Raw genomic sequence first — 20,655 nt, forward strand, 5'->3', positions numbered from 1 at the left:
ACCCTTCATCATTTCTGATGAAGGGTCTAGGCCCGAAACATCAGCCTTCCTGCTCGGCCTGCTGTGTTCATCCAGCTCTACACCTTGTTATCTTTGAACTTTTATAGAAGAAATGTTTTTTTTGAAGGGCTATCCCAGGACTCTTACCATGCATCAAAAAAAAAAGCCTCATACTAATTAGTTAATGTGGCAAAAGTTGCTTGTTTCCACATTTCAAAATTGCAATGATCAAAAGACAAAAGAGGAGTGGTCCAGGGTAACTCTCTTTAAATTTTCCTTCTCTCTTGCAAGTAAAGGATAAGCCATGGCCCTAGTTCCTCCTACTTATTAAAATTCAGGACAAAGAATCATGGGACAGGAATTCTCAGCTCATATGAATGTGGTGACATTATTCCAAAAAAGTTCCATAAATTTTTGGAAGTAGTTGGGTGCGGCTGAAGAGCCAGAATTGATACATCCACAATTTCCAAACACATTAAGATCAGAAATAACAAATAGACTACAAACATTCACCTTGTTGCACCTTTTGTGTGTACAGTATTAATTGGACAGAAATGCTACAAGGAAATCTTAATACTACTTACAATCCAAAGAGCAGGTTCAAGTTTAATCAATAGAATTCCTCAGTGGATGATGATTGCTCCAACACTTGCAACAGCAAATCTACTTGTATGTTATATCTTGAGACTTAATATAGTTATTTTGAAAAAAAACTTCAGTCTCTGATGGGTCAAACCACTTCCTACTTCACTGAGCACCACCTCCTGTGACATTGCCACCAAATATGGAAAACGTCAACTGGTATCTACTCTTAAAAAGTGTTCCTCCACCCCAGTTCAAACTTATTTAAAAAGTCACACTGTTACTGCCAAAGAACACAAGCTTAATCTAAACTGTTTTGCCTTCCGGACATCAATCTTCTAACCATAAGTATGCTTATCAACAGCAACATCACCTTCCTGTTCTGTATAACCTCTGGTCTGAATCTTAGGATAAGTAACATATCCTACATTTTGCAAGAATGACCACACAAGCTTTTGTCTAAGGGTAAAAACTTCAAAAATTTAATTTTGTAATTCTGATTTACAAGGCCCAAAATTACGTTTTAGGTCACTTTCCTAACTTTGACCTTATTTAAACAAATGTATGAAGACACTTCTTCATTTCTCTTTATGGTGGTAACATACTTCTTGGAGAACTGCATCACCATGTTTGGTTTTGTTACAGCTGCTTGTACAGGCTCGATTGCCACAGACACACACGACTGATTAGCTGGTAATCACACACTGGCCAGGCCCACTCTATTCATGGAACAGCAACCATCTGCATCCAAATAATTAATCAAATTCAAATACATGTATTGAAATTTACTGCAAGTGATGACCAAAAAAATGAAAATGTTGGCTCAATTCTTTTGAAAGTAATGCAATAGATTTTGTGCAGACTATTTGAAATTTGTTCTTGTGTAAACCACTATTCCAAGAAACTTTATTTCAAGTGTAAAAGTTTCCTGTACATGTTTATATATTTATAATAGTGAAATGTGCAGTGAGGCACATAGTGCAAAACAACAAAACTGTCAGCCAAACAAACTGGTAAGCAATGGTACTCTATTTCTGGCAGAATAATGACATTATGAAGCTTCCCGGTTTCATTGCCACAGTTTCAAATCCTCTGTACCCCACTCCGTAATTTCTTGATCTTGGTATGAATCCGCACACAAATACTTTGAATGCACCACATACATATATAGCACTTCACCTCATTAAAAAAGGAGTTACGCCAAACTGCTTTCATGTACCTGTCAGCATATTATTCAACAGCTGGTCTGATCAATCGTTGGCCATATCATGTTGACTGAAGGTGAAGGAATGAAGACGCAAGCACAGCTGGATTCAAGATTTTCAGGGAATAGAACATGGCAGGTTAGAGCTCCAATACACTTTAATATTAAAGTGCAGGTTTCTGGCCACATTCACCCACATTTCAAGTAAAAAAAAAAAACCAACCAATTTTTCTGGGGTACAGCAGAGTACAGCACAATGGAAGAGCCTTTACAACTAATATACAGGTATGTCTTTCTTAAAGTTCACTGATGGGATGTGGGCCTCACTCTCTCAGCCTGCATTTATTGTGCGTCCCTAATTGCCCTTGAGAAGCTGGTGATCAGCCACCTTCTTCAACTGCTACAGTCCATTTGGTGTACATACACCTACAATCCCGTTAGACAGGGAGTTCCAAGATGTTGACTCGGAGTCACTGAAGAAACAATGATATATTTCCAAATCTGGGTGGTGAGAGGCTTTGAGGGGAACTTGCAAGTGGTGGTGTTCCCATGTATTAGTTGCCCTTGTCCTTCTGAATGGAATTGGCCATAGGTTTGGGAGGTGCTAAATAAGAAACCCTGGTGGAATTTCTGCACCGCATTTGGAGATGGTGCATACTGCTGCTACTGAGCATAATTAGTGGATGGACTGAAAGTTGTGGATAAGGTACCAATCAAGTGGGCTGCTTTGTCTTGGATTGTATCATGCTTGTTTAGTGTTATTGAAGCTACACCCATCCAGACAGGTGGGAGCATTCCATCACACTCCTGACATGTGTCTTGCGGAAGGTGGACAGGCTTTGGGAGTCAGGAAGTGAATTATACTTGATGCCAGATTCCTAGCTGACTTTTCGTAGCTACAGTACTCATACAGCTAATCCAGTTCAGTTTCTCGTCACGGTATCTCAAAACACAATAACAAGTTACATTTATATTGTGTTTGTTACATATTAAAATGTAACCAGGCATTTAGCATTCAGAGCAAATTTAATAAAATAGCTAAATCTTCCAACAGAGTGGGAGCTCGTGTCAGTCACCAATTGGACACAAAACTACAAATAGATCAGATTTTTAAAAAAATATCCAAACTTCCAATGGAGGAGCCACAAGAACTTGCCCACTACAGAGGGAAAAGAGAGTACAGGCAAGTGTCAGGTGTTGCAAGCTAGTCAAGTCAGGCCAAGGGTTGGGTTGGATAGTCAGTGCAATGGAGTATGTTTGGGGGTTCAGTTGTATAGCTAATGAGGAATTATCAGACAGAGAAATCCTAGTCCAACTCTTGGGTAACAATCAAGTAAGTAAATCGGAACTGTGCAAAGTCTTTGACTCAGACTCGGAGATATTTTGGAGGGTCCCAGGGAGCAGCGGATTGGCCATTAGAAGTTCAAACTTCATAGGCAATTCTGACACAGGTCAGCACATTGAAACACCCACAGGGTCAGGATAGGCGTCTTGGGCTACACTTCCAGTTTCTGAAGTCTTGAGACTGGAAGATCAGGACCAATATGTCCAAGTCAGGATGCTGCATGACTTGAAGATATATTTGTACAACAGTGTCATCTTTATCCTTCTTAGTGTCAGTGGTCACAAAAGTGAACGTTATTGACGTAAGTGAGTTGCTACAATGCATCCTGCAGATAATATATACTGCAGCCAGTGTACACAAATTACAAAGTAACAGGCCTCTGTCTTATTCTTGCTGCAAGTATTAATAACAGTTGGTCTAAGTAAACTTACGAAGCTAAAGATGAGAAATATAGTAATATCCGTGCAACTGAAGTTTGTGGGAAAGATGGTTGGCCCTTTTATGCTGGAAATTATAGCTTGACACTTACGACATGTGTTATCTATCAGTCTAAGTAGGAATGCAATTCAAGTCCTGCAAAAAGCTGGTCTAGGCTATTTCATTAGAGAAGTGGTGAACTGAGCTCAACAATGGAGGTCTACCAGCAAAAAGACCCGCTGGTGACCATACAACAGAGGGGAAAATATTTAATAAAGCTGATGATAGATACAAATGTGAAAAACTCTTGTAGCATTATCATGAGATTCTAATGACTTTCCCAACAACTACCATTATCTTCCTTTCTGTTAGGATTAGATTTCAGAGTATTTTCCATTACTTTATTGAGATTAATGATGGTGTAATGACTACTTCATGCCATACTTAGTCCAGTAGTGATTTTATGTTGAAGGTGATAATATTCATCGTACCTCAGACATACAGCTCTTATGCCCATGTCGGTTCAAGAGTGCAATGAATTCTAGAGTCATGCGTTTTTGATGGAAGCTGAACTGGACAGTGAGCACAGAATTGGTGAATTGAAGGCACTGCTTCTTTTTAAAAAAAGATTTCATTTCAATAAACTTTGAGTAGGATATATATATATATATCACAGGGCTCTTATAAAACTTGACCAATCAACACAAGGATATTTTATGCTAAGTGATAAACACTTGCTCAAGGATGTAGGTTTTACAAAGCCTGGTAAAGGAGGAAAGAATGGTACAAAGACAGTGGTTTGGCAAGGGAAACCCAGAGCATAAAGCCAATGCAGTTGAACAGATGGTCACCAAGGTGAAAGGTGGAAAAAAAAGAATCAGAGGTGCCAGAGGCGAAAACTTGAAAAGCAGGGAGGACTGTAGGACTGAAGGAGATTAGAGATAAGGATGGGCAGGTCATGTTTGATTTGAAAACAAAGGTGAGATTTTTTTTAAACATTTAAGGCATTGTCAGATTGGGAACCAATGTACACCATAAAGATATAAAATAGCTTTCACACAATATGAGATAAGATACTGAGACCAGAATTTTGTCTGAACTCTTATTATGGGTGAGGATTTCAACAGAAGGTGAGCTGAGGCAGGAACCAAGACCAGCCACATTACAAAATCAAACTGTTCACATTAGCAGGTAGGTTGGGAACTAGAGGACATAAATTTGAAGGGAATGGCAAAAGGAATAAAGGCGACGTGAGGAGTTTTTTTGTTTTATTCAGTAAGCGGTTATGATCTGGAATGCTCTGCCCGAAAAGAAAAATGCAGACAAATTCAGCTGTGGATTTTGAGGGAGAATTGGATAAGTATTTGAAGGGAAAAAATTTGTAGAGAGCTGTCGTGCATTTGACGAGTCAAATAGCCTCCTACGTTGTAATTGTTCTCAGATGCTATTCTACGGTTCTTGATGACAGGGGACATGGAATCGGAAACTCTGCTCAGGATCAACTAGTATGCCAAAGTTGTAAAGTGTTGGGAGTAAGATGGCACAGAACAGCACTCCCATCATTTGGTGAATAATATCTGGATCTGTAGGAAGAAAAGGTTAGAGGACTAGAAGCAGTCTAGTAATGGATAAGGAAATTGTACTGCCTGATTGGCAGTACATGTCTAAGTGGAGACCTCCAGCTTGTTAACAGTTATACAACAATCAGTAAATTGAAACCTGCTGTCTTTAGTTCTGGGAATACAGAAGATCTAGCTGCACTGCGTTTTGCTTATTTCGTGTTTATATCAAGCACGAGGGCTAAAAATCCTTGTTTGAGAACACATCTACTGATGTTAGAAAACTTGCATCAATATAACTTGTGGTTTCCAGGAATGCATCTACTACTTAAAATAAGGTATTCTTGTATCCCATGCTTTGAAATCACTGCAATGCCCATCTTAATTTATCTGTCTGGAAAAGCATCATGGCACACTTACTACTATAAGGAACAACTTTTTAAATGGCTGTAGATCCACAACTATTGAAGTATTGATTTCTCCAAGTAATAAGATGAATCTCAAGTTCCACTTTCACTATTTTAGAGTCATAGAGGTATACAGCATGGAAACAGGCCCTTCAGTCCAACTCATCCATGTCAACCAGATATCCTATGGTAAGCTAGTCCCATTTGCCAGCATTTGGCCTATATCCCACTAAACCCTTCCTATTCATGTACCCATCCAGATGCCTTTTAAATGTTGTAATTGGATCAGCCTCACCACTTCCTCTGGCAGCTCATTCTACACACGCATCACTCTGCCTGAAAAAGTTGCCCCTTAGGTGCCTTTTATACCTTTCCCCTCTCACCTTAAACCTATGCCCTCTAGTTTTGGACTCTCCCACCCCAGGGAAAAGAGCTTGCTTGTTTACCGTATCCATGCCCCTCATGATTTTATAAACCTCTATAATGTCACCCCTCAGCCTATGATGCTCCAGGGAAAATAGCCCCAGTCTATTCAGCCTCTCCTAATAGTTCAAAACCCTCCAACCCTGGCAACATCCTTGTAAATCTTTTCTGAACCCTTTCTAGTTTCACAACATCATTCCTATAGCGGGGAGACCAGAATTGCACGCAATACTCCAATCATGGCCCAACTAATGTCCCATACAGCCACAACATGACCTCCCAACTCAGAGACTCAATGCACTGGCCGACAAAGGCAAGCATACTAAGTGCCTTCTTCACGATCATATCTATCTGTGACTCCAAGGAACTATGAACCTGCACTCCAAGGTCTCTCTGTTCAGCAACACTCCCCAGGATCTTACCTTCAAGTCCTGTCCTGACTTGCCTTTCCAAAATGTAGCACTTCACACTGATCTAAATTAAATTCCATCTGCCACTCCTCAGCCCATTAGCCCATCTGATCAAGATCCCGTTATATTCTGAAGTAATCTCCTTTGCTGTCCACTACAGCTCCAATTTTAGTGTCACCTGCACAAGTGTTGTGCTATCTCATCCTCCATTTAATTTCAACTCATTCTAGATGCATCATTTCCATTCCCTTAACTATCATGATGCTGACCACTTTCCAGACATTTCCTTTCCAAGCTGCAATCCCCAAATTTCTCCAATATTTCTTCATAACACAAAGCTTCAACAGGAAATATTGACTTGCGGCTTTTGTTTGCATTGCCTACAGCATTTAAATGGGTCTCTCCTTTGTTTCTCAGTCTTGAAAAGTTACAGCTTCTGGATCATACTGAGGAATGCTCTGTTTAAAAGGTGCGGCTGTTAAACTATTGAAGGAAAAATTGTTGCATTTAACAATGTGGATTTTACGACATGTTTAGCCTAACCCAACATTTTGGGCAAGGCAAGCAGGATGGTACAATGTTCAGTAGTGTCCATTTCAAATGGGGTTTCCCAAAAGCAATGTACATTCTTAACAAGCTCCCAGTTTCTCTCTCCTCTCCAAAACAAAATACAAACCAGTCAAAAGTAAACACTCCAGATCCCTTATGGACCAGAACTTCAGCAAAGGAATAATCACTAAGAATATACATTAGAAAAGGGAATTTCCAAATGGATTTATTTTATTCACTTTTCTGCTAGATCAGCAAGCAATGTAACAAAAATCTTTTGTTCATGTGTTTATCTTGAGCTTCAACAAGTGCGTGGTTTAAAACCTTCATAATTGCACATTTTAGCGACTGGAATTTATAACATATTGCTCAATACTTGGAAAACACATCCAATGACTTCGCCAGCCAAAGAGAAACAAGGTACAAAAACAATGACGGAGAAACACAGGTTTGACAAACAAAGTCACTGGACTTGAAACATTAGATCTTTTACTTTCAACAGATACTGCCAGGTCTGCTGTGTTTCTCCAGCATACTGTGTTTTTGTTTCAGATTTCCAGCGTCCACAATTCGGTGTGTTTATTTAAGAGAAATTTAGTAATGTTGTGAATAATATTTTATATATACAAAATGTTCAATTATGTCTAAGACAAAACATTAACATATCAAAACACAATTATTTAGGGCCATGAATGGATGCCATATTCTAGTATCAAAAGGTTATCCGTAAAGAACTAAATTCTAAATGATGTAATACTGATTCCCATCAAGGTGGTTTCAACATTACAAGAGAGCTAAAAGTTTGAACACAGGACAAAATGGGACAACACAGCCTTATTGAAGCTCTGGGAGGTATTACCATTTTAAAGTCACATACGAAGTGACTCACTGTTTCTGAAACATGAACGATTATGTCATATTCCACGCACAAATGCTGAAAGAGGCTAAACAAGACAGCATTCAAATGCAGCGAACAAAAAAAAGATACTGGCTTAATTTTTTTTCCCAAAATAACAGACAGGGGTCTGTAGCGAGGGCATGAGTAGAGTTGGAAATCCAACAGTTTTTCCAAGATACACCATACTGACTTAGATTTACAAAAAAAAACATCACTGTGTCTGTTACACTTACATTTCAACATTTCACCAGTGAAATCCATTGCGTGGTTTCAAGTTGCTGTACATGCATGGAAGACACAAACCATAACTATTACAGAAAGTCTGAACTGGTCTGAAACCTTGCAAAAAGTTAGTCTGATTTGGTGTTATTTTAACACAACTATTACTTAATTATTTTAATATATTGATTTTATTTAGTACCAATGAACCTCTTGAGAAACTGAAAATTAACTTTCACAGATGTTGAGTTTCACTCCTGCAAGGTTTTTTTTTAAAAAAAAACTTGAAAATAAAAAAAAATACAACTTCTTTATTTCCTCTCCGAATTCAATCTGGTTTTCCTTCTCTATTTCTCTTCCTCTAACACATTTGAGTGCATTCACCCTATCTGGTTTATATTTACTTCTCAGTCTTTGCACTGTTTATTTCACAATAAACTCTAAAACCGGCCCTCCTCATTCAGGTCCTGAGCACCCCAGTTTTCCTCACAGTACTATTATTAATTTATATTTGCAGCAATCCATGGTGCAAAATATCCAGGAGAAATGGCCCAGAGCAAGGCAATACTACAAATTATATCCAAATGACAATGCACAGTTTGTACAACTTTCTTCTAATACTGTCTCTACAGAATCATTTCTATCAGATTGTATTCTCACAAACATTACCCCTCATTTCCAATGTCACATCACACACGCATTTCCTGATGTTAGACTGATAAGTCACTAAGTTCAGACTTTAACTGGTGCTTTTAAAAATAAGACAGTTCCTACATACGATGTGGGCATCACCACATGGCCTGATTCAATATTTGTAAGCAAAAGGGTCACACACAAAATGTTAGTATACAGATACAGAATGTAATCAAGGTGGCTCATTGGATGCTTTCTTCTATTATGACAGGAATTTAACATAAAGAATAATATTACGTTTTAGTTATACAGGGCATTAGTGAGACCACATCTTGAATACTGTATGCAACTCTGGCCTCCTTACTTAAGAAAGGATGTAAATGCATTGTAAGTAGTTTAGAGAAGCTTTACTAGACTGCTACCTAGATTGAGCAGGTTATCTTATAAGGATAGGCTGGACAGGCCAGATTTGTTTCCATTAGAGTTCAGAAGAGTGAGAGATGATTTGATTAAAATACATGAAGAATGAGAATGGTCTTTACAAGGAATGCGTGTTTTCTCTTGTGAGCCAGTCCAGAAAAGGGGGCATTATTTTAAAATGAAGGGGCACCCTTCCAGGACAGTGATGAGGAGAAATCTACTTCCTCAGAATGCTGCATATCATTGGAACTCTCCATCTCAGAAGTGGTGGAGGTGGTGTCATTGAATATTTTTAAGACAGAGGGGGATAGAGTTTCAGTGGAAATCAAGGTATATAGGGGGGGCACATGGGCACTGTAAGATTTGAAACACACACAGGCTATCCATGATCTTATTGAACGGCAGTTTAAGTTAAAGGGGCCAAATGTTCTAGTTCTGTTCCTGTTTTGTACGTTCATATGCAATACAATGTGGTTGCAAAAGAGAAGTTTCAGAACAACTGCAAGTTTTCCTCCAGCTTAAAAACTACAGGTGAAAACATGTCAACTTTATCAGTCCATCAGTCAGAAACCGCACAATGTCAAATTACCGACCAAAAAAAAAATTCCATTTTTGTTTTCTTTGAAAAGTGAGCATTAGATTCCACCTGAAATTGTGAAAAAAATCAACTTGCAAGATAAGTAATAATTGACAGGCAGCTATGTAAAGCAATCTGCAACATAGTATAAACAGAAAATCATGATAATGAACAAGTACAAAGTTCTGTCTGAACTCAATAGAATTAGAAGATATTCACAATTCCATTTCCAGCTTTGTACTGCGCACAAATCTCCTTAAATTCAATATTTATAAGCAGTACTATTGAGACTAGAAGGCTGAATTATCATAAATAATCATCACTAATAAAAGTATTATCTGGCATTTACGCTGTGCGTCAAGTACTGCGCATCTTAGATTTAGGTCCTTCACTGATGCAAGACTCTGACAATGTATGCGCTTAATCTCCGGAAAAAGGAGAGAAAAATAGCATTTTACATCAAATTTATGAAGATTTGTTAATTCGCTTTTGTGATCATTATTTTAAAAAGCATTTTTACCCACTGGGTGGAATCTTCAAAACCCCTGAATAAAAAGTGGGCTATAATGACAAATTGGGAAAATGGGCAACAAACTCAGTGAGGCCCTTCCCGACATCAGAGATCAAAAAGTTGCATTTTCCAAAAAAAGTGTTGAACTTTGAGACAAGTTTTTCACTGGTAAGTGGCAAAAGGCCTATGAATGGGGATTGTTGTTCATCATCACCTTCATTATTACTTAACTTCACTTCATTAATACACAATATCTCAGCCTACCATCCATCAGATAGAAATTAGATGCAAGGAATTCCACTGCTTGGGCTTGGAAACATAACACTGTTGCTTCAGGGTCATTCAAAATCCTGGTACTCCCTCCGTAACAGTATGGCAAGACAGTCCTTGGGAAGAAAGGCTGCTGACACACCATCTTGGAAACAAACGATCTTTGTAGTTCGCATAGATGACCTTCACTTGCCATTGCCAGGGGGCAGCACATACTTATTCCTGTCAATTCTCACCAGTTCATTCTGTATTTAGTAAATCACAGCCAGTCTAGTTCCCCGTTCTTTGCTATAATGAGTCTCATTCCAAATCTTTGATCCAGATTGTGACACTGGTATATTTTATTATGATTCCAACTACAGCACTTGTGGTGTAGTGGTAATGTCCCTACCCCTGAGCCAGGAGTCCCACCTGCTCCAAACGTGTGTAAATAACATCTCTAAGGAGGCTGATTAGAAAATATCCACTATTTTAATTCCTGAAGCTCACCTTAAAATCTCTTCAGTTTTTGTTATATTTCTTACTATAAAAAGAATACACATCACAGCAGGATCCTGAGAAGCTGTAACCTGGATACTTTTGTTGCAATGCCAAAAATTCTTCCTCAGAAGTCCAAGAACCATGTATGTTTTGAATGGTATTTGCTGACTGTGGAGTACTCATTGAGGACTGTTTTTTGATTAAGTTGAAGAGCTGGACTAGGGTACAGTGATAGGGAGGGTGATGCCATGGAGGGCTTTGAAAAAACAAATTTAGGACTGAAGTCTAAGTAGCGCTGGACTGCAGACAACTTAGGTCACTTAGCTATGATGGTGTGCAGGACTTACAACAAGCTACAAAGCAGGTAATAGTCTTGTAGGTGTTTAAGTTTCCAGGGATTAAAAAAAATTAGAGGCTGGCCAAGAGAACTCAGAAGTAGTTGAGCCCATTGGTAAGAAAAACAAATGAATTTCTTCAGCAGTTAAAATGAGACAGGAGCAGAGATGGGCAATATCATAGAGGTGAAAGTAGGCAGTCTTGCTGACTGAATAGATAAGGTTTAATGGTCAGTTCGGAGTCAAATACATGAGCCCGAGTCCATTGGAAATAATGGTGGGGACAGCAATAAAGTCAATTACATAGAAAATAATGAAACAAAGTCTTGCATTTTTACTTTATTTTTCCACAATTGCTCAGTGTGTCAAAGTGCTTTATAGCCCATGAAATACTTTTGTAATTTAGGAGATACAGTAGCCAAAGTTTTCATAGGCCAGAGATCTTTTACAATCACCCAAACAGCAACGTTCGCTTGAAGGTGTACAGCCACGTAATTGCACAGATATCCCACATGTGCCAACGGGCATGCTAACACATTGATTTCCATGAGCAGAAACTGTGACTGCATGTGAACTTTGGAGATCTGTTCAATGGAAAAAGATAGGGGCAACATGGCCAAACAGGCAGAAGGAGTCATTCAAAAGATACTGCCTCCAACAGTACTGCACTGGAGTGTAAGTTTTGATTTTTGTTCTTGAATGTAACTGGAACCTAGAACTTAGCAATTCGGAACGACTGGCATCAGGATGGCAGGGCCCAGGAAGAACATTTGGACAGGATAGGGGGAGGGGAAAAATAGGGGAGCAAAACTATTGGAGGAGGGTGTCCCATTTGATAGGGACAAGGTTTAAATTGACCAAACTACAAATTGGATACAGCTCTCCTATCACTGGTGCAGTGGCAGGATAAGGCAATTAATTGGACTTAATTGCTACTTAAGAGCTTCAACAGGGCCATGGCAATGGCTGACCCAATGCCCATATCACCATGGTGCAGCAGAGCAGCAGGCAGGTCACTGGTTATAAACTGCCTTCACTTGCTGGCCCACCTGCTTATTTTACATGTGGTTTCTAAAATTTAGCCCTGGGTGTCAAATAAACCGACAAGCAACATGGAAGCAATGTTGCGAATAGGGAATAAAACACAAGGCGTTCAAAAGAAAATGTGTCGGTAGCGGAGAGATCATTGTGGGGTTTAGAGTTGAGTCACAACCCTGCGACTTTTTATCACGAAAACTGTTGGAAAGTATAAGCAAAGAGGCTTCTTTGCTTGAAGGGCCGGTACGTGCCACTTGTTAGCCAAGTTACAGTAAAAGTCAGGATACTGACGTAATCATCCATAATGAGGTTATGAAGGTTTTGAGAGATGATAAAATTCTATTATTATTGGCATCAAGAAAATTGAACTAGATAAAAAGTTATTCAGCATTATTCTCTGGAAATTTCACTACAATATTCAAAAGTCTCTGCAGAACATCACTGAAACAACTAAACCAGACACATGCCAACTAGCTTGTACCATTCATACACATTGGCAGTTTGGCTCAGCATCAGGACTATGTAAATGTACTTCTTTGAAACAATACAATTCACAAGAGTCCACAGGGAGGTTTGCATTCATTTGAGAGAGAGTCCAACTTTCATTGAAACAAACTAGATTCTCATTGTCAAATCAAACTGACTGGATTGTAATGCACTTCCCACAAAGGAATACAGTGGGGATATGTAACAACAAATTACTGATGAAATTTTAAGGGAATAAGAACAAATTCTCTGTCACAAAATGCCTGCAAATAAATATTTTACAAAAGTAGGCGTGCACTTGGTGTAGTGTTTATGTTATATCAGAGACATTTTACAAATGTTATTCATTCATTCACGGGATGAGGGCATTGCTTTTAGGCAGCCTTTATTGCCCATCCCTATTTGCCCAGAGGGCAGTTGAAAGTCAACCACATTGCTGTGGGTCTCGAGTCACATGTAGGCCAGACCAGGTATGGACAGCAGTTTCCTTCCCTAAAGGGGATTAGTGAACCAGATGGGTTTTTCTGACAATCAGCAACAGATCCATGGTTATCACTAGATTCTTAATTTCAGATACTTTTTTATTGAATTCAAATTCCATCATCTGCCATGGCGGGATTCGAACCCAGAACGTTATCTTGGTCTCTGGATGATTGGTCCAGCAATACAACCCCTAAATGCCATATATCCTGAGTGCCATGCCAATCATGAACATAAATTTTGATTACAACTTACTAAACTTATGAAAGTTTGAAAGGCAGAATAAGCAGAGATAAAAAGATCTGGTGAGCATTTTGCAATAACTCCTAAAATATTACAATATTATGCACGGGTACAGAATATAAATGAGGCTAATAAAATGCTGACCTTTAAAGATATGCTGAGCCATATAATGTTCTAACTAGACTACACCTGTACACAGATTCAGGAAGGATACGTAAAGACAATTACTCCCTAAATGTCAACAAAATGAAGGAGCTGGTCATCCACTTCAGGAAGCAGAGTGGAGGGCACGCCCTTCTGTATCAAAGGTGCTGAGGTGGCAATTGTCAAGAGCTTCAAGCGCCTATAAGTAAATATCACCAACAATATGTCCTGGTCCATCTGCATTAACAGTACAGTCAAGAAAGTACTACCAACACCTCTACCTCCTCAGAAGGTTAAGGAAATTTGGCACTTCCACAATGACATTTACCAATTTTCATAGATGCACCACAGAAAGCACCCTATCCGAATGCATCACAGCTTGGTATACCAACTGCTCTGCCCAAAACTGCAAGAAATTACACAGTTGTGAAAGTACCCCAGTCCATCACCCAAATTAGCCTCCCATCCACTGACTGTCTGTACTTCCTGCCGCCTTGGGAAAGTGGCCAACATAATCAAAGAACCCGCCCAACCCAATTATGCTCTCTTCCACCCTCCTCTGTCGGGCAGAAGACACTAAAGTTTGAAAACACTACCGACAGATACAAGAACAGCTTCTTCCCCACTGTTATTGGACTTTTGAATGGACCTCATATATTAGATGTGGCAGTGAGTTAAATACTAAAACTGAAAGAACTGCACGTGCTGGAAATCTGAAACAAAAACAGAAATTGCTCGGAAGGATCAGCAGGTCTGGCAGCATCTGTGGAGATAAGAGAAAAGGAATGGAAACAGAAGTTCTCCGGAAGAATCACTGAACCTGAAACATTAACTCTGATTGCTCTCCACAGATGCTGCCTGACCTGCCCAGTCTTTCCAGCAATTTCTGTTTTTGTTTCTCATATTAGAATTGATCTTTCTCTGCATCTTCTCTGTAGCTATAACATTATATTCTGCATTCTGTTCTATTTACCCTGATATACTTATGTAAGGTATGATATGCCTGGATAACATGCAAAAACAATACTTTTCACTTTATCTCAGTACATGTGACAATAATAAATCAAATCAAATCAAATATATTGTGTTTGGAAGGATACAACTTGGATTTGCTAGAATTATAATCTAGTACCAAAGACTAAATTATAAAAGAGAGATTACACCATTTCATCTTGCATTCCCCAGAATTTCGGGAGTAAAGGCATGATTTGAATGAGGTTTTCAGGGTATTTGTGGGAATGGACAGTTTCTAAGTACCCTATTTTTTATTCAAAGACTGGGAGCATAGCATAAAACCTGCAGTCAAACCTTTCAGATGCAAAATACAAAAAGACTTGTACACACAAAGGGTGTGGGGAATATTTGAAAATCCCTCTTCCACAAACAGCAGCTGATTGTAGACCAATTGTTAACTTTAAATCTAAGACTTTCATTAACCGAAGTTATTAACAAATATGGAAGAATGACAAAGATGTTGAGGTGGCAGAGTCCAGACTCTCATTGAATGGTCCAACAGGCTCAAAGGCTACATAACCTATTCCTATTCGTGCTCCTATGTTCCTACATCTATATAATTTGTTCCAATACCACTACTTCACTATATTTAGGGTAGTAGTGATGCCCAGGTACTGGTAATTTAAAAAACCAAAAGAACTGTGGATGCTGAAAAACAGAAACAAAAATAGAAATTGCTGGAAAATCTCAGCAGGTCTAGCAGAATCTCTGGAGAGAAATCAGAGTTAACATTTCAGATCCAGCAACCCTTCTTCAGAACTGATGGCAGCTAGGAAAAAGTTGTTTTTTTATGCAGACAATACAGGGGACGGATAGGTAAGGAGTAAACGATAGGTGGTGATAGAGCCCAAAGAGAGAAAAGAACAGTTGGATAAATAAAGGAGTGGAGAGTGGTCAGCCTAGGAGAATGAATGGCTGTTAATGGGCATTATTGATGGCTAACAGTGGGCAGTGTGTAATAGTAGTCTTTATGATAACAAGGCTGGTGTGTGGGGATTGGGGTAAAGTCATTGAAGAAGGTGCCTCAAGTTTTAAAACTGTTGAACTCAATATTGAGTCCAGAAGGCTGTAGAGTTTCCAGCTGAACTTGTAATATCATTGGTTGAGAAGTCCATTTCAATTTAACACACTGAGAACTAGGTCATCCAAAATGCAAAGTTAAATTTGTCAGATGAACCTTGTATCAACTTATGCTTTAGCACATCAACGGTACATCACCGCATTACACTAATACATTTCTGTACCATTTCCCTTCCCTATTCTATTATACATTAAATAACAAGATGCTAAATAACAAGTGTAGCTTTCAAAGGGAGTAAGACTCCCTACCAAAGTCTATAGAGCAACCGACCTATCCTCACTGGTTAACACATGTTGTTCTATGGACAGCTTGAATCTGGAACATGTTCTTAAGGCAGTCAAAAGAAACACTAAAAGAGAGACACTCTGAAGGCTTCTGTTAGGAGTTTTGATAGTAACATAGAATTCTGAGAAAAGCCTGCTCCGAATCTCAGAACCTGGTCCAATCAAATAAAAACAAAAGATGTAGCTTCAATCAAGAAGCAAGCACATCACAGGCAGAGTGAAAATGCAAACAGGGGAAATCTTGAGCCATCAACTCATCCAAAACGGAATCATCTGTGGTATCCTATCCTATTTACAATGGTATCTTCTGAGCAGAACTGGTCATAATAGTCATATAATTATCACGAGGACCCTACCAAATACTTCAAATGTGGAACATTGTCATTTACACCTTGAAGGTTGAACAAGATCAAGACTGGAAGTTTGAGTTTAAGGACAGGCTATGCAGACTTTGGCCTCTTCTCTTCCCTCCTTCCGCCCGCCCACCCCGAGAGAAGGAAAGGATTTTAAAAGGGAGCTGAGGGGTAACTTCTTCATATTGAAAGTGGTGTGTAAATGGAACGAGCTGCCAGAAGAAGTGGTAGAGGCAGATACGGTTACAACATTTAAAAGACATTTGGACAGGTACATGGATAGGAAAGGTTTAGAGGGATACTGATCAAACAGAGGCAAATGGGACTGGTTCACATTAGGAAACCTGTTTGGCATGGATGAGTTGGACCAAAGGGCCTGTTTCTGTGCTGTATAACTATGACTCTACAATACACTAAATAACATGCTTTAAGGCAAATAAAGAAAATGCATGGTCTTGTCCCAACACTGCACATAAATTTCTTAATAACTGACCTGTTTAATTGTGTCTCCCATTTAGTTATGTGCATTCAAATAATGTCTTTCATAATTTAAACATAGAAAAATCAGATTCATTCCAATTTGTGACGATTAAAATTATTCAAAACAATGTATGTTGAAATTGAATGAAAGTAAATAAATAGATCAAAGACAGTACTTTAAGTAATTGACTTTATAAATGGCAGCTTTGCAAAGATTCTATTGAAGTATTACCTATCGAATACTCTGCTGTAGTAACTACTGACTAACTAATTGAAATATTAACCTTTAAAGAGACACATTTTAGTTATTTACTTTTTTTCAATCAACCAGGCAATAACATCAGTTCTAGAGATAGTAGGAACTGCAGATGCTGGAGAATCCGAGACAACAAGGTGCAGGGCTGGATGAACGCAGCAGGCCAAGCAGCATCATAGGAGCAGAGAGGCTGACGTTTCGGGCCTAGACCCTTCATCAGAAAAGGGGGAGGGGAAGGGGGTTTTGAAATAAATAGGGAGAGAGTGGGAGGCGGATAGAAGATGGATAGAGGAGAGGATAGGTGGAGAGGATTACGAGAGAGTTGCAGTGGGAGAGAGATCCCTTGAGGTTTGTCCGGAGGGAGGAGGGCAACTTCTTCTGCTCTGGTATTTTAAATGCTCACCCAGATGCTTCTCAATTGTTTTGAGAGCACCTGCCATCAGCCTCTCAGACAGCACATCAGTTCCATTTTTTAAAATTTGCTCGAGGCTATGTTTCTGCGTAGTTGTGACTACAAAACCACAAAGCATGATAACTGCAAACACAGCTTTTGTTTCTCCAGGATATGGCTATATTTTTAATTTTGGCAGGAGGTAACTTTAAAAAGGATCTTTATTAAATGATTCACAAATCAGTAAAATCAAATTTGCAATAGATATCTCTCTTAAGATGCCTACCTTGATAATGAGATCTGGCACATGTTAATTGTTACTCGATAATTGAATTAATGTTAAAAGCATTGGAAATTTCAGACATTTTGATACATTGTTTTCTACTTTATTTTCGCAACTCAATGGCAGTTGCCTTTTGCTTAAAATCAATTTTGCCTTTTCTTCTCTTTTAGGGTTCCATATTAATCCATAGCTTGCTACAATTTACCATTTCTAACACCAAGTTATCAGTAATGTATCTGATTTAGAATATGACGGCTTGCAATTTATAGCTATACCATTTGCTACACCAAATGTGAAAATTTAAAACCATTGGAAATTATAACAAGATTTCTACCAGCATGGTAAAGAGGCTTTGTGTTTGTCTTTTCAGCTGTCAATTAATTGGAAAACAACACTTTCACTGATGAGCGCTGGATTCACATCCCAGGGTAGTTACAAACATTCAGACCATCACGTCTATGTTGTCTCTCTGCAACAGCAACTCAGTCAGTTCCACTTCTCTGCCTTTCTCACGCAGCCCTGCAAATTTTCCTCAACTCCCTTTCAATTCCTTTCTAAAGTCCTGACTGAATTTCCTTTTACATACTCAGGCAGTACATTCCAGTTCTTTCAAAAAAAAAAAAAGGTTTACATTGCCAAAGACAGATGGTGCCAACGCTTTTAATCTTGCACTACAGGAAAAATGGCTGATGTCATATCAATGAGAAATTAAAGATCCCTTGCTTAAAACACACTTTGCCAGTGGCCATGTTTTAGTCAATCACATAATGCAAGATGACTACATTCTCTGGGGGCTATCAATCGGCAATTAACAAGACAGATCTTAGACATCATTTGCCTAAAATATTACACTCCTGCATCATGTGGACACTGCAGTCAAGGAACACAAAAGAATAGCTGACATGATTGGAATGAGTGAAAGTTATCAAAATTCATGCCTGAAAAAGATACTAACACCGCTGACCCCCACCCCCATCCACTTTATATATTGAACAGTGGTTTTTGAGCCAGGCATAGAATACTTACTTTGTTATATTTCTGGAAGCACTAATAGCTCCATCTATCTGCTGGTGAATTATGGATGTTTGGCCAAGGGAGATCGAAACTAATTGACAAGTTGAAATTGGCTCCTTAATGAACTTGTCATATGATCAAAACTCCTGCGTTCTTTGAAAAGCCTCATGTATACATTTCTGAAGAAACCTTGTCTCAAGCTGCAAGGAATCTAACATGTTGGTAATACACAAACCAGACCACAGGCTAATAGCTAAGCTTGTCACAAGCCTAAGTAAATCTCCTTGAAACTTAGTCCCTAAGAAACCTTGCATTGGACTGAAAAGTGCAACAAAGTTTCGTCCACATTTTTGGTTTTAATAATCGTCATTGAAAAAACTCTTTGGGTTTGACTGTGAATGAATAACATTCTTGATTTAAACCCTGGAGAATTTACTGCATTAAATTTTAAAAACTGACTTCGTAAATGGGGGCTGGGAAACATATCACAGCCTATTCAAAATTAGACCACTCTGCTTATAGACTGAAGGCAAGGAGAACAAATGGGCCCATTGTGTCTCTCTCTACTGGTCCATAACTTGCTAACCTATCAACACTGTTGAGGCTGATTGTCCACAATACTGTAGTGGAGAAAGCAACAGGGAACTATGGGCTCCATAAGCTCCTGTAATTCAAAAGAAGCCTGGAACATATCCTTTATGCTTGGAGAGAACTGTTCATTGACAATGAATGTATGTCATTTCTAGCAAGTGTAACAAATGAACAATGTTCCAAGCTCAACTGATCATCTTAAATTAGTGGTTACTCTAGCCATTAGCACACGCAGCATTGTTCAGCAAGTGCTGGTCAGTTGCAGAATTGAATCTTATCAGAGACTATTTGTTTTGGATTTTACAAGGACTAATGGCCCTTTTTGCTATTTAGCTTATACTGTAGAACTGATTCTAAACACTTGTACCAATGGGGGGAGAAAAATTCTTCGTCTACTCCATTTAAACTTGTCATGATCTTCTAAACCTCTTAAAAATCACCCATTAATATAATTTTTTTTAAGTAGATGAACCCTAGCTTCTCCACTCTATCCACGTAACTGAAGTCCCTCATCCTTGGTATGACTCGTACACATCTCTTCTGCATTCTCTCAGGGCTTTGTTTCCTTTCAAAGGTATACTGCATAGATTTGGACACAATATTCCAATTGAGGCCACAGCTACGATTTATAAAGGTTCATATGGACATTCTCACTTTTGCACTCAAAGCCTCCGTTTATAAAACTTAGAACTCCATAGGTCTTAAATGGACACATTCTCAATTTTTCCTGCCACCCTCAACAATTTGTGCAGAGTCATACAGTATGAAAACAGACCCTTCGGTCCAACCAGTCCATGCTAAACATAATCCCAAACTAAACTAGTCCCACCTGCCTGCTCCTGGCCCATACCCCTCCAAAATTTTCCTACTTGTGTATCTATCCAAATGTCTTTTAAACATAGTAATTGTACCCATATCTACCACTTCCTCAGGAAGTTCATTCCACACATGAACCACACTCTGTAAAAAATTTGCCCGTTCTGTACTTTCTAAATCTCTCCCCTCTCACCTTAAAATTGCACCCCTAGTCTTGAAATCCCCCATTCTAGGGAGAAGGCAACTACCATTAACCCTAACTAAACCCCTCACAATTTTCTAAACTTCTATAACGTCGCCTCTCAACCTCCTATGCTCCAGCAGAAAAAGGTCCCAGCCTATCTAGCTTTTCTTTATAACTCAAACCTTCCGTACCAGGACCTCATGCATCTCCAAGAATTTCCATCCCCTTAAAGTCATATCATTGAGTTTACTTATCTCTTCACTGATACAAAGTACTAA

At 38.9% G+C, this 20,655-nt stretch overlaps 1 protein-coding gene across 2 annotated transcripts in view; it reads right to left on the reverse strand.

The window, feature by feature from the left end:
* The window catches only part of LOC109932597 (LIM and senescent cell antigen-like-containing domain protein 1), a 120,388-nt gene that overhangs the window by 83,153 nt on the left and 16,580 nt on the right, over positions 1-20,655 (reverse strand). Inside the window, exon 1 of one of the 2 annotated variants that reach the window (XM_020531745.2) lies at positions 585-688. The exons of the other annotated variant lie outside the window; for it this stretch is intronic. The gene's annotated coding sequence lies outside the window, so the exon portion shown is untranslated. Of the gene's footprint in view, positions 1-584; positions 689-20,655 lie in introns of those variants that run through there. 2 annotated transcript variants of the gene reach the window in all.

Source organism: Rhincodon typus, chromosome 6, assembly GCF_021869965.1.
Source record: "Rhincodon typus isolate 14 chromosome 6, sRhiTyp1.1, whole genome shotgun sequence".
In the NCBI taxonomy this organism is placed as follows: domain Eukaryota; kingdom Metazoa; phylum Chordata; class Chondrichthyes; order Orectolobiformes; family Rhincodontidae; genus Rhincodon; species Rhincodon typus.